The 15,612-nt window shown below is 37.9% G+C and overlaps 1 long non-coding RNA gene across 3 annotated transcripts in view; it reads left to right on the top strand.

Annotated features, from left to right (window-relative positions):
- Window positions 1-15,612, top strand: part of LOC104005860 (uncharacterized) — a 128,834-nt gene that overhangs the window by 80,464 nt on the left and 32,758 nt on the right. For 2 of the 3 annotated variants that reach the window (XR_679333.4, XR_001713801.3), the window contains exon 5: window positions 7,796-15,513. This is a non-coding gene — a long non-coding RNA (uncharacterized LOC104005860). The remainder of the gene's footprint in view (window positions 1-7,795; window positions 15,514-15,612) is intronic. The other variant, XR_008547179.2, reaches the window with a different exon arrangement.

Consider the following 15,612-nt stretch of genomic DNA (forward strand, 5'->3'; position numbering starts at 1 on the left):
GATAAATCCACGAAGATGAGGAAAAACCAGTGTAAAAAGGCTGAAAATTCCAAAAACCAGAATGCCTTTTCTCTTCCAAAGGATCACAACTTCTTGCCAGCAAGGGAACAAAACTGGATGGAGAATGATTTTGGCTAACAGACAGAAGTAGGTTTCAGAAGGTGGGTAATAACAAACTCCTCTGAGCTAATGGAGCATGTTCTAATCCAATGGAAAAAAGCTATGAACCTTGATAAAAGGTTAGAGGAATTGTTAACTAGAATAACCAGTTTAGAGAAGACCATAAATGACCTGATGGAGCTGAAAAACACAGCATGAGAACTTTGTGAAGCATATACAAGTATTAATAGCTGAATCGATCAAGCGGAAGAAAGGATATCAGAATTGAAGATCAACTTAATGAAATAAAACATGAAGCCAAGATTAGAGAAAAAAGAATGAAAAGGAACAAACAAAGCCTACAAGAAATATGGGATTATGTGAAAAGACCAAACCTGTTTGATTGGTGTGCCTGAAAGTGACAGCGAGAATGAAACCAAATTGGAAAACACTCTTCAGGATATTATCCAGGAGAACTTCCCCAATCTAGCAAGATGGGCCAACATTCAAATTCAGGAAATACAGAGAACACCACAAAGATCCTCCTCGAGAAGAGCAACCCCAAGACACATAATCGTCAGATTCACCAAGGTTAAAATGAAGGAAAACATGTTAAAGGCAGCCAAGAGAAAGGTCTGGTTACCCACAAAGGGAAGCCCATCAAACTAACAGTGGATCTCTTGGCAGAAACACTACAAGCCAGAAGAGAGTGGGGGCCAATATTCAACATTCTCAAAGAAAAGGATGTTTAACCCAGAATTTTTTATCCAGTCAAACTAAGCTTCATAAACGAAGGAGAAATAAAACCCTTTACAGACAAGCAAATGCTGAGAGATTTTGTCACCAGATGTGCCTTACAAGAGCTCTTGAAGGAAGCACTAAATATGGAAAGGAAAAACCAGTACTAGCCACTGCACAAACATACCAAATTGTAAAGACAATCGACACTGAAGAAACTGCATCAACTAACGGGTAAAATAACCAGCTAGCATCATAATGACAGCATCAGATTCACACATAATCATATTAACCTTAAATGTAAATGGGCTAAATGCCCCAATTAAAAGACACAGATGGCAAATTGGAAAGAACCAAGAGCCATCAGTATGCTGTATTCAGGAGACCCATCTCATGTGCAAAGACACAAATAGGCCCAAAATAAAGGGATGGAGGAATATTTAAACAAAACAAATGGAAAGCAAAAAACAAAAAGAAAACAAAAAAGCAGGGGTTGCAATTCTAGTCTCTGGTAAAACAGACTTTAAACCAACAAAGATCAAAAAAGAAAAAGAAGGGCATTATGTAATAGTAAGGGGATCAATGCAACAAGAAGAGCTAACTATCCTAAATATATATGCACCCAATACAGAAGAACCCAGATTCATAAAGCAAGTTCTTAGAGACCTACAAAGAGACTTAGACTCCCACACAATAATAGTGGGAGACCTAACACCCCACTGTCAATGTTAGACAGATCAACAAGACAGAAAATTAATAAGGATATTCAGGACTTGAACTCAACTCTGGATCAAGCAGAAGTAATAGATATCTACAGAACTCTCCACCCCAAATTAACAGAATATATATTCTTCTCAGCACCACATAGCACTTACTCTAAAATTGACCACATATTTGGAAGTAAAATATTCCTCAGCAAATGCAAAAGAACTAAATGATAACACAGTCTCTCAGACCACAGTGCAATCTAATTAGAACCCAGGATTAAGAAACTCACTCAAAACTGCACAACTACATGGAAACTGAACAACTGCTCCTGAATGACTACTGGGTAAATAATGAAATTAAGGCAGAAATAAATAAAAGTTCTTTGAAACCAATAAGAACAAAGACACAATGTAGCAGAATGTTTGGGACACAGCTAAAGCAGTGTTTAGAGAGAAATTTATAGCACTAAATGGGAAAGATCTAAAATTGACACCCTAACATCACAATTACAAGAACTAGAGAAACAAGAGGAAACAAATTCAAAAGCTAGCAGAAGACAAGAAATAACTAAGATGAGAGCAGAACTGAAGGAGATAGAGATGTGAAAAACTCTTCAAAAATCAATGAATCCAAGAGGTGTTTTTTTTAAAGATTAACAAAATAGATAGACTGCTAGCCAGACTAATAAAGAAGAAAAGAGAGAAGAATCAAACAGATGCAATAAAAAATGATAAAGGGGATATCACCACTGATCCCACAGAAATACAAACTACTATCAGAGAATACTATAAACACCTCTACACAAATCAACTAGAAAATCTAGAAGAGATGGATAAATTCCTGGACACATACACCCTCCCAAGGCTAAACCAGGAAGAAGTCGAATCCCTGAATAGACCAATAACAAGTTCTGAAACAGAGGTAGTAATTAATAGCCTTCCAACCAAAATAAATTCCAGGACCAGAAGGATTCAGAGCCGAATTCTACCAGAGATACAAAGAGGAGCTGGTACCATTCCTTCTGAAACTATTCCGAACAACAGAAAAAGACGACTCATCCCTAACTCATTTTATGAGGCCATCATCATCCTGATACCAAAACCTGGCAGAGACACAACAAAACAAGAAAATTTCAAGCCAATATCCCTGATGAACATCAATGAGAAAATCCTCAATAAAATACTAGCAAACCGAATCCAGCAGCATATCAAAAAGCTTATCCACTATGATCAAGTCAGCTTCATCCCTGAGATGTGAGAGTGTTTCAACATACTCAAATTAATAAATGTAATCCATCACATAAACAGAACCAATGACAAAAACCACATGATTATCTCAATAAATGGAGAAAAATCCTTCGACAAAATTCAACACCCCTTCATGCTAAAAACTCTGAATAAACTAGGTTTTGATGGAATGTATCTCAAAATAATAAGAGCTATTTATGACAAACCCACAGCCAATATCATACTGAATGGGCAAAAGCTGGAAGCATTCCCTTTGAAAACCAGCAGAAGACAAGGATGCCCTCTCTCACCACTCCTATTCAACATAGTATTGAAAGTTCTGGCCAGGGCAATCAGGCAAGAGACAGAAATAAAGGATATTCAAATAGGAAGAGAGGAAGTAAAATTGTCTCTCTTTGCAGATGCCACGACTGTTCATTTAGAAAACCCCATTGTCTCAGCCCAAAATCTCCTCAAGCTGATAAGCAACTTCAGCAAAGTCTAAGGATACAAAATCAATGTGCAAAAATCACAAGCATTCCTATACACCAATAATAGACAAACACAGAGCCAAATCATGAGTGAACTCCCATTCACTATTGCTACAAAGAGAACACAATATCTAGGAATGCACCTTACCAGGGATGTGAAGGACCTCTTCAAGGAGAACTACAAACCACTGCTCAAGGAAATAAGAGAGGACACAAACAAATGGAATGTTATCCCCATCAAGCTACCATTGACTTTCTTCACAGAAATTGAAAAAACTACTTCAAATTTCATATGGAATCAAAAAAGAGCCTGCATAGCCACGACAATCCTAAGCAAAAAGAACAAAGCTGGAGGCATCACACTACCTGACCTCAAACTATACTACAAGGCTACAGTAACCAAAACAGCATGGTACTGGTACTAAAACAGATATGTGGACCAATGGAACAGAGCAGAGGTCTCAGAAATAACACCACACATCTACAATCATATGATCTTTGACAAACCTGATAAAAACAAACTATGGGGAAAGGATTTCCTATTTAATAATTGGTGTTGGGAAAACTGGCTAGCCATATGCAGAAAACTGAAAGTGGACCCCTTCCTTACACTTTATACAAAAATTAACTCAAGATGGATTAAAGACTTAAACGTAAGACCTAAAACCATAAAAACCCTAGAAGAAAACCTAGGCAATACCATTCAGGACATAGGCACGGGCAAAGACTTCATGACTAAAACACCAAAATCAATGGCAACAAAAGCCAAAATTGACAAATGGGGTCTAATTAAACTAAAGAGCTCCTGCACAGCAAAAGAAACTATCATCAGGGTGAACAGGCAACCTACAGAATGGGAGAAAATTTTTGCAATCTATTCATCTGACAAAGGGCTAATATCCAGAATCTACAAAGAATTTAAACAGATTTACAAGAACGAAACAACCCCATCAAAAAGTGGGTGAAGGATGTTAACAGACACTTCTCAAAAGAAGACATTCATGTGGCCAACAAACATTTGAAAAAAAGCTCATCATCACTGGTCATTAGAGAAATGCAAATCAAAACCACAATGAGATACCATCGCACTCCAGTTAGAATGGCGATCATTAAAAAGTTAGGAAACAACAGATGCTGCAGAGGATGTGGAGAAATAGAAACACTTTTACACCGTTGGTAGGAGTGTAAATTATTTCAACCATGTGGCAGACAGTGTGGCAATTCCTCAAGGATCTAGAACCAGAAATACCATTTGACCCAGCAATTTCATTACTGGGTATATACCTAAAGGATTATAGTCATTCTACTATAAAGACCCATGCACACACACACACACACACACACACACATATTTTGATAAAAAGTAAACTTTAATGTCGAAAATGCAAACTTGGGGAGTGCAGAAGTATCACACGCAAGGCTGTCACTTCACACTTGGAGAGTTGCACAGCGCCCAAGCAGAGGTGCTCCTCACATCCCAGACGATGTGGGGGCCGGGCAGAGGCGCTCCTCACTTCCCAGAGGGTGGGCGATGGGCAGAGCTTCTCCTCACTTCCCAGATGGTGGGCAGCTGGGCAGAAGCACTCCTCATTTCCTAGACAGGGCAGTGGCCAGGCAGAGGGGCTCCTCACTTCCCAGTCAGTTGGGTGGCCAGACAGAGGCGCTCCTCACTTCCCAGACAGGGCGGCAGCCAGAGAGAGGTGCTCCTCACTTGCCAGATGGGGCAGCAGCCAGGCAGAGGCACTCCTCATTTGCTAGATGGTGGGGCCACTGGGCAGAGGGGCACTTCACTTCCCAGACAGGGCAGCAGCCAGGTAGAGGAGGCACACATATTTTTATTTCAGCACTGTTCACAATAGCAAAGACTTGGAGCCAACCCAAATGCCAATCAATGATAGACTGGATAAAGAAAATGTGGCACATATACACCATGGAATACTATGCAGCCATAAAAAAGCATGACTTCATGTCCTTTTCAGGGACATGGATGAAGCTGGAAACCATCATTCTCAGCAAACTAACACAGGAACAGAAAACCAAACACCACATGTTCTCACTCATAAGTGAGAGCTGAACAATGAGAACACATGGATACAGGGAGGGGGCCATCACACACTGGGGCCTGTTGGTGGGTAGGGGGAGAGAGGAGGGATAGCATTAGGAGAAATACCTAATGTAGATGATGGGTTGATGGGTACAGCAAACCAAGATGACATGTGTATACCTATGTAACAAACCTGCACGTTCTGCACATGTATCCCAGAACTTAAATTATAATAAACTAAATAAATAAAAATTCTGAGATTTTTAATCCAAGAGGGGTAAAGATGGGAAAATAAGAAGACAAATACAGTCATGCTCTGCATAATGAGGTTTCATTCAACAATGGAGCACATATACAATGGTGGTCCCATAAGATTACAATATCAAGTTGGTACAAACATAATTGTAGTTTTTGCAATTACTTTTAATAGCAAAAACCACAATTACATTCGCATGAACCTAATAAAATATTTTTACTGTAACATTTCTATGGTTAGATATATTTGTATACACAAATAGTTGCCACTGTGTTGCAATTGCCTACAGTATTCAGCACAGTAACATGTTGTACCAATTTGTAGTGTGTAGTAGACTATACCATCTAGGTGTGTGTAATTACAATCACTCTATGATGTTTGCACAACCGCAAAATCACCTAATAATGTATTTCTCAGATTGTATCACATCATGAAGTAATGTATGACTATAATCATATATGTGACGGTGGCAAGGGAACACAATCACTATGTCATCTCCAGATGCTTTGAGCCAATAGTTTTTCTTGTTTCTTTTTCTATGTCAACAAAAAATTGTGAAGTTTTAAATAATTTCTCAAGATTAATAGTAATAACATATTTCACAATTTATTGAGCTGACTTCATGTACTTTAAAAATTTCTCTCATATTTTCAACAACTGCAACTTTCGAACTTCTAGAAAGCTCAGAGAGATGAACAGTCCATGTACTGACCTGTTCCTGATTTCTACAGCCTCACCTCTGCCACCACATCTGCCTCTTACACATCTCTATGTTTTTGGTTTATAACTTGATGTAAGATGGTAGGTGGTGGGTCGAGTTCTGGGAGATTCCTGAAAAATGTAGCCTTAATGAGAGAAATGAACATATATTCCAAAAATTAGGGGTTTAGTAGTGAGGAATGGGTAGTTTCATTTTCATTTGCCTTTCCTTGTATATTTTGTACACTTCTTAAAATTAAAATTGTAATACAACTGCATTAAGGGTGATTGGAATTTAGGGACTGCAGAGGGGAAAAAGACAGCATCTGGTTTGATGTACTGTAAATCTCAGGGAATCTAACCAATGGTATGTTTATTAAAATTATAATCTGTGCTTTTCCTAGAAGCTGTAGTTAATGCAAGAATTAAACATTTGTAAATATTGCATAGTGAATTCATTTTTGAAAAAGTTTGCTGTGAGTTCTTCACAGAAATTATATGGGTATCTAACTCAGATGTTCCTGCAGCATAAAGCAGTATACCGAATCCTAAGTCTACACTAAAATTTGAAGTGAATGTCTAGATCCATCCTTAGGGTAGGGGCAAATGTAACACAAAGATGGTTTTTATATTTAAAGTTCAAATGGAAACATTACTTAATAAACCCAAGCTTTACCAAAGGGCCATTTGATTTTCACTTGGCTTTGGAAAATGATATAAGAAACCCGTTTTCCTTAGAAGGCTGGGAAGGAATTGAAATAGAAAACCATTTGCCCTTCAAAGGAACGTATCCAGTTGTCTAGATCTGGAAATGTTAGATGATGATATTGCTTTCTTTGAAGTGACTGAGTCATGTGGGTCAAAATTCCTCATGAAAAATATGTTTAGACATGTCCTAAATTATTTAGAATAAGGCTCAATACTTCCATTACTAAGGAAAGTATATAAGGGGCCTTACACAGTCAATACATAGTGCCTGAGTGAGGTATTCACCAAGAACTTGGAAATGGCATCACCCTTAGGGAGTTCATCTAATGAAATCTACACATGACAGATTTGATTACCATTCACTATGGGTAAACCAGGAGATATTTGTAAACGTAAGACTGGAACATCTTTTTAACACCTAAAACTCCAACAAGGGAATGTCTTAGAAAAGTAGAATGGGAAGATGCTTGTGGTATATAGTAAGCTAAATTTGATCAATTTTATGATACACTTTTGTAGAAAGGCCGTGTTAAAAGAAGAGAGATGGTTAGACTGGAATAATTAAAAAGAAGTATCAAGAACTAATATTTGTCAGAATATCTTCAGCAGTACCAGGGTTCTTGTTAGTTCTTCAAATTCCCTAGACCTTATGGCAGGCAAATTCTACAAAGTGGATAAATGCATTTGGCCTTTATAGCTCCAAGACACACATCATTAAGGCTGCCTACCTCAAGAAAGTTACTGATTATAATTTAGTTTCCCATGCATATTATCTTGCAGGAAAGTAATGTCTGACTAACTGATGCGAACTTTCTTATCTTCTTAGTGATGGCAGCAGCAGCCCATCCAGAATGGCTGCTGCCAACATGCCGGCTGCCGTGGGGAGGCACAGCCAGTCCTCCCACTCCACAGAGCAGGTAGGAGTCCTTTCCCTGGGCCCCAGGCCTCCTGCTCCAAGGGACAAGTGCGAGCCCTGCCCCTTCCGAATTGGCAGGGCAGGAGCTCCTCATGGGCAGCTGCAGCCACCCAAACCCGGCTGTGGACCTGGGCATCTCTGTGCTCTTGTGGGGCTGGGAAGGCCTCCCTACCCCCCACTCCCCACAGACTCTGAATTGCCTGGTCCCACTGTCTGGCCTGTCCCCACTCCTGGCACCCACTCAGATCATGGAGCAAGGTGGGAGCCTGCTGAGTGGGGCATGCTTGGGTCAGCACTGACATGTCAGCCCCACTCCCACCTTGGCCCCCTCCAGACATTGGGTGCTGATGAGCATGGGGGGGGACTCAAAGCAGGGCTGAAGGCAGCTCAGTGCTGGCCTGCAGGTGCGCCTTGGTATGAATAGCCTGGGTGCCATGAACAGCAGGAAAGGCAAACAGGCTCCTGGGCTGAATGGGGTGGGTCCCCAGTGAAGCCCCACCCTCAAGCTGGGGAAGCCTTGAAGCCTGGGGGCCTGGCTGCCAGTCCCGTGGACTGAAGGGGGAACTGGTGGTGCTTTTTCCTGGGCCCACCCATGGCTGCTGATGGACCAGTCAGCACACACTTTCCCACTTCCCCACAAGACTGTAAAAACCCCAGACTCAGCCAGAGCAGAGCAGATATCTGGACCAGCAGCTACAGAGAGGAGCTGCCTTCTCCAGGGCCCCCTCTCTACTGAGAAATGTGAACAATTTGACAACCAGCAGCACAAAGGAGCTACCTTCCCTGCTGAGAGCTGAACATTTGTCAGGACAAGCTATCTGCAGAGAGGAACCACCCACTCCAGGCCTCCTCTTTGCTGAGAGCTGAACACTCAACAGGATGACCAGCTGCAGAGAGGGGCCACTCACTCCAGGGCTTCCTCTCTGCTGAGAGCTGCAGAGATGATGGGATTACCTGCCTACAGAGAGGAGCCACCCACTCCAGGCCTCCTCTCTGCTGAGAGCTGAACACTGACAGGATGATCTGCCTGTAGAGAGGAGCTATCCACTATGGGTCTCCTCTGAGCTTTTCTAACACTCAATAAAGCTCCTCTTCATCTTACTCACCCTCCACTTGTCTGCCTCATTCTTCCTGGACACAGGACAAGAACTCGGGCCAAGGTGCCATTGTCCACAGATATTTCTGGCCAGGAAAGCAACACCCCAAAGATCCCATAACATTAGTAGATCTTTTCCTCTTAGTATGTTGATAATTGACTTGCTGGTTTCTATATCAAGTTCTTAATGATTTGATTAATAGGAGCCAGATCCCCAGAGCTTGATCCCTTCTAGATGCAATGACACACTGAGTTCAAAAGTTAAAGTGCTGGTGACCCCATGGTGACACACTTTGGCCTTCCCTTGGTAGCCAAGGAGACTGATGTTAATGCTATTTCATTTTGTCCTAACTGAGCATCAAGTATTCTCAAATTCAGTAAAGTGGTTTCTAAGCGAAGAGAATGGAGTTTGAGAAAGACTAGGGTGGCGAAAAATAGTGTTTAATAAAATCAGATGCTAAGGGAATAGAAACTGGGATAAAAAATATTGGGTGAAATGAAACAAAAAAAGGATTTTATTATACTTTGTAGTTTATTTTATTTTATTTTATTTTTATTTTTATTTATCTATTTGAGACGTAGTCTTGCTCTGTTGCCCAGGCTGGAGTGCAGTGGCACGATCTCAGATCACTGCAACCTCCACCTCCCAGGTTCAAGTGATTCACCTGCTTCAGCCTCCTGAGTAGCTGGGATTACAGGCATGTACCACCACACCCAGTTAATTTTTGTATTTTTGGTAGAGACAGGTTTCACCATGTTGGCCAGGCTGGTCTTGAATTCCTGACCTCAGATGATCCACCTGCCTTGACCTTTCAAAGTGTTGGGATTACAGCCATGAGTTACTGCACCCGGCAGTATTCCTTATATTTTAATATTACATATTTATATTTTTCAGGTAATATACAATGAAAATTCATTGCAATTAGAGTGTTAAAATAGTGTATGTTAAGAAGAAATAAAATGCGGATTTTTTTTTCTCCCCAGTCCTTAATTATCTCTAACCTTATATTTACACTGGTATCTCTGAATGATTCAGATATAATTAACATTTACTGAGCATACAGTGTTTGCAGGTAATGTGGTAGTCATTTTATACACTATATATCATGGAATTATTTTGCCAAAACTAATTGATCAATTCATCAATAAGTATTTAGAATGACTATTTTCCTGTTATCTTGAGACTGCTTTTAAATGACCTCAAAAAGACTAATTTAGGTCCCCTTCCCTCCCAACCTCCACAAAATGGAATATCAATTGTTATTATTTTATTAGCAATGCAAAACCAGTAAAAAGCTTGACTGGATTTCTCATTCTACAGGGGGAGTGACAGAGTGACTGGTGAAGCATCTGGATGCAAAACTGAAGGGGTCCAAGGAAAGCTCAGCTATGGGGCAGTTTTCTTTTCCTATCTAAAAAGGACTAACAGTTCTCTGTTAACCTTCTTTTGTGTCAAATACAGGAAATTAATGAGGTTTTAAAAATATCTCCTGCAAGTTGATCAGTGTCCTTTTATTTTTTGTTTTTCTGATTTTATCCCTTCATGAATATTGTTCCCTTTTGTTATGCAGGCAACCAGCCTGATGGGCTAGTTTTCCAGGTAATCCAACTTTGCTCCACGGCTTTAAGACTGTTGAATCAAGCTGGTTTCTTCCTTGCATATCTTCTTCTGTTTAGAAACCTTATTCCTTGTTGGTGATTTTGTCAGTTTTGTGCTTTGATTGCTTTGTGTCATAAAACCTTTTTAGATAAAACTATATGTGTTGGGGAAGGAGACCAACAAAAATATATTATTCAATTACCTTAATCAAATCTCTTTGGGTTAATGAGTGTGACCTCAGTTATGGCAATTTTTAGAAATGTAGCTTTTGAATTGAAGTTCTTTTGAAAAAAAAAAAGACTACTTATTAGGGGCAAAAAAACAAGGAATAGTTGTGTTCTACTTTTGAAACACTGTCAGATTTAAATAGTACTGGTACAATAGAAATCTTGTGGCTTGGGATTCAGAGATCTGAGTTCCAGTTTTCGCTTTGCTCGTAAGTAATATTTAGGTGATCAGGTAAACTCCTCTTAGTTTCTTTCTCTAAAAAGATGGGATTAAATTAGATGATTTTTTAGGATATCTAGAAATTCTAAGACTCTGTAAGGCACTGTGTTATGACAAGGTCCTTTTAGACATAAATCAAAATTATTCTGAAATTATTATTTCATATTTTAGAGGCATCAGTAGGGCTTATTATAAAATGAACTGGTATGAAATGACATTATTATCTTTATTTCACATGCTGTAGATATAAATACATACTCTAATGAGCTTCAAATAGCATTAATTAAACTGTTTGAGAAGACACGCCCTCTAATCTTTTTTGAAAACAAAGCTGCCCAGTAGAAATATGTGAGCCATACATGTAATTTATATTTTCTAGTAGCCACATTAAAAAGTAAAAAAAGTAAAATTAATTTTACTATCATATTTTAGTTAATCCGATACATCCAAAATATTATTGCCTCAATAGGTAATCAGTTAAAAATTAATGAGTTATTTTTCATTCATTTTCTTAATAAAACAATTTTAAAATGTCTGGTGCATATTTTATACTTACAGCATACCTTATTTTGGATTAGCCACATTCCAAGTGCTCTATAGCCACACATAGCTGGTGGCTACCATAGTGGTCAGTGCTAATCTAGATAAAATACTTTATTCCAATCATAACTTTAAAACTGTGTACTAAAAGTATGTGAGAAAAACTCTTCATTCTTTGTATTCAACTGAATTCCAATTAACCTTTTGAGAAGATTGTGTTTGCCCAGGTTTTGACAACGTGGCCACTTTCACACAGTACAAACTGCAGGGATGTCAATCATCTTTCAGAGAATGTAGGTTGTGCAACGAATCCCAATTATCCAGCATCCATGACAGAGGCTGTGATGGCTTTGCCTGGAATTTCAAAAATGGTCTCAACTTGAAAGTGACATATTTCATTGTGTTCATTGAAAAACTGATGCCTTATCAGAAAACCTATTTTTCTACTGCCTCTAGAATACTGACCATTGCAAACAGATTTTTAAAGGTTTCATATATACTGTGGACAGTTCTTTCAAAGCCCCAAAGCAGAGAAAATTAGTCCAAATTTGCTCTTTGTTGCAAACATTTTGCACAACATTGTGCTATGTATTTGAATAGTGGTGTTACATAGTAAATTAGCTTTTTGAACTAAAACATTTAAACAAACTTTCTGTGCTTTTGTTTTGGCTCCATATTTATTTATTGAAACTTATTATTTTTTATTGATAAACCATAATTGTCTACATTTATGAGGTACAGCATGATGTTTTGATATATGTATATACACAATGTGGCATAATTAAATCAAGCTAGTTAACGTGCTTATCACCTTGCTTACCTATTATCTTTATAAGACATTTAAAATTTTCTGTTATTTAAAAATATATATTATTATTGACTATAGTCACCCTGCTGAGAAACAACTCTCAAAACGTATTACTCTTGTTTATCTGAAACTTCGTACCCTTTGATTACCTGTCATCATTCCCTTTCTTCCTAACCCTCCCTACCTGCCACCCTAGCCTCTGCTAACCATTGCTCTACTCTACTTCTATGAGTTCAATTTACTTTTTTAAATTAAATTAAATTAAATTTTAACTTCTGGGAGTGTTCAACTTTATAAGATTTCACATACGGGTGAGACCATGCAGTATTTGTCTTTCTGTGCTTGACTTATTTCACTTAGCTCCATGTCCTCCAAATTCATCCGTGTCATCACAAATGACAGGATTTCCCTCCTTTGTAGGACCGAATAGTATTCCGTCATGTATGTGTACCCACATTTTCTTTATCCATTCATCTACTGATGGACATTTGGGTTGTTTCCATATCTTGGCTATTGTGAACAATGCTGCAATTAGCATAGCAGTGCAGATATCCCTTTGACATACTGATTTCAGTTTCTTTGGATATATACCCAGAAGTGAGATTACTGGGTTGAATCGTAATTCTATTTTTGGTTTTTCTGGGAAGCTCCATACCCTGTTTTCATAAAAGCTGTATTAATTTTTACTCTCACCAACAACATATAAAAGTTCAATTTTTCTGCATCCTCTTAATGGTTATCTTTCATCTTTTTGATAAAAGCCATTATATCAGGTGTGAGGTAATATTTCATTGTGGTTTTAATTTATATTTTTCTAATTAGTGATGCTAAGCATTTTTCCATGTAGCTATTAGCCGTTTGTATGTCTTCTTTTGAAAAATATCTGGGCTGTTTTCTCATTTTTAAGTTATTTGTTTTCTTGTTTTAAGTTGTTTGAGTTTCTTATGTATTTTGGATAGTAACCCCTTATCAGATGTATAATTTGCAAGTATTTTCTCCTATTCTGTGGGTTGTTTTTCACTTTGTTAATTATTTCTTTTGCTGTGCAGAATATTTTAGTTTGAAGCCATCCCATTTGTCTATTTTTATTTCATTGCCTGTGCTTCAGGGGTGATATCCAAGAAATGACTGTCTAGACCAATGTCATGAAGATTTTCTTCTTTGTTTTCTTTTAGTAGTTTTACAGGTTCAGGTGTCTTCTATGTAAGTCTTTAATTCATTTTGAGTTGATTTTTGTATGTGGTATAAGATAAGGGTCTAATTTTATTCTTCTGCATGGGGATATCCAATTTTCCCAACAACAATTATTGAAGAGATGGTCCTTTCCCCATTGTGTATTCTTGGCAACTTTGTCAAAAATCTGTTAGCCGTCAAATGCACGGGTTTATTTCTGGGTTTTCTATCTTGCTCCATTGATCAATGTATCTGTTTTTATGCAAGTACCATGCAGCTTTGATTACAATCACTTTATAATATGTTTTGAAATCAAGGCATGTGATACTTCCAGCTCTGTTATTTTTGCTCAAGATTGTTTTGGCAATTCCTAACTCAGTGCCCTGACCAACTGTATTGAAATCATCTACAGTGCTGACCATAAATATGGATTTCTGGTTTCTTTCCTCACTCTCAAATCAAGATCTTTCAAGGTAGTTCTCAATATTTTAATTTTTAGCAAAGCCCCCATGTTATTTTTCTATAGTTAGGTGAAAGAACCCCCCCCCATCTTTTGTTCCATAGCTGAAAAAATAGAAGATGAAATAATTTAAACTATTTGCCTCATATTCTAAAACTAGTAAATATCAGACCTAGAATCAGAGCCTACCTAAGCTTTCTCTCTTAATAATGTTTCTGAAATGACCCTGTGTCCATTAATAATGTTCAACACCATATACTGAACTAATTAAAGGAGAAAAAAGGACATATTTTAGACACATTTTTAACAATAAAGATTTTTAAAAATAGAGTCACTTGAATTAAATTTAATCAGATTATCTTTCCACAGTTACTCTATTTAATCAAGCTTTTACTATCAAACTTTGCAGTAGCATTCTTCAGAGAACCTTGTAAGCAAGTTCTCTTAAGCACTTCTCTCGAAGGTATATGAGATTTAAATAATGGAAGAAGATACCCGTATATTTTTCCCCTGGTAGTTGAAATCATTTAGATAGTTTTATGTAAATTTTATGCAAATGGAACACATTTTATGCCCCCAAACTTATGGCGATCATAACTACTTTATTCACCAAAAGTTGGCCTTCAGCAAGATTCTACTGAGGACTGATGATCTATGCAGTCTCCTTCTGCCTGGATTTTTGTGACATTTATCATCATCCTACTTGGATACTCAAAAGACTTGCAATATGTGAATATAGGACTGAAATAAGACCCTGATTTTCCTTCAACCAAGCCTGAACTACCTACCACAAGCACCTGGGGATCATTTTTTGTAGTTTCTTCTCTAGTTTCTTAGTACAAATCATCTTGATTCATTTACGTCATAAAGTAATAGATATTCAAATTATAATTTTACTGAGTAAAAAGACATACCCTGGTACGTATGGAAAGTATTACTAAATTTTATTAGTTTTTAAGAGTGACTGTTTGCCAATAGCTAAATTTAGAAAGACTATGTTCCTAACAGTGCAGCTCTAGAGAAAATTTTAAGGCGTGATGATTTCATTAATTTTCAGAGCATTACAGCCAGCTGGCAAAGCCTTTTCTGTACCATTGTGGCTTACTGCCTTTGAAATTACTTTCTTTTCTTAAATTAACCTGACTATGTTAAAGTGACAAAATAGCAATAACGGTGTGATAAAATTGGCCTCTTTGTATAATCTTAAAGTAACTTAACTAACTTAAATAATAATACCCTGAGTTTATGACTACTGCAGTGTACTCCATAAAAAGAAATTGGTGTTAAGAACATTTACAGAGCCCCATATTAGTTTTATTGATAGATAAATAACCTTTAAAAATTTGAATCATATGTAAAGTAGAAGGAGACTTCTAGCTCAAAAAGAAATTCCCCATTTAAACCCTCAGGACCTAGTTGTCTCACCTGTGGTGGTGGAAAGAGCACCAAGCTTGGAACCAGAGGGTCCAGGTTCGGGTCATTGTCATCGTGTGAGCATGGGCAGGTAAGAGAATTTCTCTGGGTCTCAGTTTCCACATCTGCAAAATGGGGATACTAATATTAACGCTGCCTTCTTCTCAGGGTGTTATACAAATAAAATAAT

This window comes from Pan troglodytes, chromosome 2, assembly GCF_028858775.2.
Source record: "Pan troglodytes isolate AG18354 chromosome 2, NHGRI_mPanTro3-v2.0_pri, whole genome shotgun sequence".
Lineage (NCBI taxonomy): Eukaryota > Metazoa > Chordata > Mammalia > Primates > Hominidae > Pan > Pan troglodytes.